Here is a 2,680-nt window from a genome sequence, read left to right on the forward strand (position 1 = left end):
CGGTCGCGAGAATGGAGACCTTCTTGATATTGATGTGATACGGTGAAACATTGAAAACATTGACTCACCGCGCGTGCGTCAGTAGCTGTAAAATTACTCAGTTTTCGTGCCCACCCCCTCTAATTTGATTGATGGAAGTGGCTAGAGGTACGGATCCGTACCTCTAGAATCTGGTTCTAGAGGTACGGATCCGTATCTCTAGCCAAATCGCTAGGTTTTTGCAACAGGTACGGACCTCCCGTTTTCACATATTGTGTGCCCTTTTTCATAGTAAAATTGTTCCACACTTATGTAAGATCAATAATAACAAAGTAGGTACCTTAATTTTAAATCAAATGCACTTCATCCGCTCGGCGGGACTCGTTTGTTTACATTGTCCAGGTCAGCGATTTAACCAAGGAACACCGGTTATGGTATATAGTATAATCTATCACTGCTACATAAGTGAAAGCGATGTCGTCTCACGGATGGGAAATAGTTCAGTTATTGTCTGACATAGTTACCATATGAGGTGCAAGAAAATAAATATAACAAGTATATTTTTTTAATGAATAATTGCACTAATGTCAGACTACATCCAGGCCACACCACGTGGAGGCGCTCTTGTCCATGGCCCTTAATTTTGAAAAAAAGTCCGAAAGTAAAGAAAATATAAAAACTATCTGAGTGTAAGGTAAAATATGGATAAATAGAGACTTTAATGAAAACAAATAGAAATTTTAAGAGATTTGTTAATGAAAATGGAAGTAATTTAAGAGATTAGTAAATGAATAGAAAGAAATATACGCATTTGAAGGTTGTAGATACACATGTGTCGAACTTTAATTTTCTGATCTAATATCATTGGAAATAGTTTAATATTGACATAAGTTGTTTTTATAAAAGAGAAATATAAGTGAGAAAAGAATATATGTGTATTGTGCATTTACATGTGCAATTGCACTTAAATTTCTGAGAAAACTTTAATTTGATCTAAATTAAATCAAAGTCCTATTTATAACACTAGTAAAAAATCTTAAGTTTAAACTGTACTCTGTTAAAAGAATTTAAATTAAAAATAAAAAGCTTTATACGTTGACAAAACTTGATAAATCTACCAATGTTAATGAATGTAAATAAATGAAGGCAAGAAAAAAGAATATGGAGCAAAACCTAATTACAAAGCATGAGAGTATCGTACTAAAGTGTTATGTACATATTTTACAAGAACAGTAAACACATATCATACATGTTTTTCTGTTGTTTTTTTTGTTGTTTTTATAATTTTTTCTTCTTTAACAACCACTCATTCCCGGTTATCAAAAGACTGCACAGTCCACACAAAACCAAAACTTTTTCTTGGGGGCAAATTTGCCCGTGAATTTAGTCCTTTGCATAGTTATATATATTACTCTATTTTGTTTTCTTCTTTCTTTCAAAGTTTGAAGTTCCAAGTCCCTTAGTATTTAGTAATAGATACAGGTTCGTAGTCCCGATTATTTGAAGTAATGAACCTAGCTGAACGTTTTTTGTACACTTTTAAGTTGTTCTTCTAAGTAAATTTGATGCGGATCCCAGGCCGCGCTGGCGTATTCTATCACTGGGCGGCTTAAACCCTTGTATGCCCGAAGATTTACCTCTTGAGGACACATATATACATTTCTTTTGAGAAGACCTAAGGTTCTATACGTTTTGTTGCAGACTTCATTAATATGTTTACTCCAGTTCAGATCACTTGTGATATTCACGCCATGATATTTAATACAAGATAAGAAATCTAGACGAGTATTTTTCAATGTTTAGTCAAAATTAATGTTCTTTTACGTGAAAGAGTCATCAAACATGTATTACATTTAATCTCATTCCCCATGAAGTGGCCCAATTACCAAGTTTGTTTATGTCCGATTGTAAATCCAAACAGTCTTCCAATGTTTTAATTTCCTTATAGCAAACACAATCGTCGGCAAAGAGTCTAATATCTGAAGTTATGCCTATAGAGATGTAGTTAATAAGCAGTAAAAATAGGATCGGACCTAACGCAATTCTCTGTGGTACTCCAGACTAAACAACTGAGGATTCGGACATTGAACCATTAACCACAAAACATTGCTTACGGTTTACTAAAAAGGAATCAATCCACTGAAGAATTTTTTACAGGAACACCATATTTGTGTAATTTAGTCTTTAATAATTCATGAGGCACGGTGTCGAAAGCTTTTTTAAAGTCCAATATAAAAATGTCCACTTGCTTGGATAAATAAGAATCGATACGTTGCAGGGATTTGTAGGGCGTAGATCGAAACGGGAGAGATATTACGGTACTCCAACTAAGATAAGATAAGATTTATTTTGAGTCAGTAAGAGTGAATAAAACAACAAACATAAGCTCAGGCAGCTTGTACAACCGACTATAAAACATGATGAATAAGGATAACAAGTGTATAAAAGCTGAAAAACGTTTTTGTACAACTGTTGCTTTATCAGCGCAGTCCTGAAACCGGTTAAGGTGGCCGCGCATACAACACTGTAATTAAGTTTGTTCCAGGACAACACAGTTCTGTAGAAAAACTAGTTTTGAAATTGCTCAGATATACACGAGAAAATTCTATAACATTTAATATTATTAGTCATTTGGTTGTCTAGAATGTTTAAAGCTTGGTAGTCATTAAATGCTTTAGGTTTAACGTTACTTTTATTTCTT

The sequence above is a fragment of the Dreissena polymorpha genome, chromosome 8 (assembly GCF_020536995.1).
Source record: "Dreissena polymorpha isolate Duluth1 chromosome 8, UMN_Dpol_1.0, whole genome shotgun sequence".
Taxonomy (NCBI): Eukaryota; Metazoa; Mollusca; class Bivalvia; order Myida; family Dreissenidae; genus Dreissena; species Dreissena polymorpha.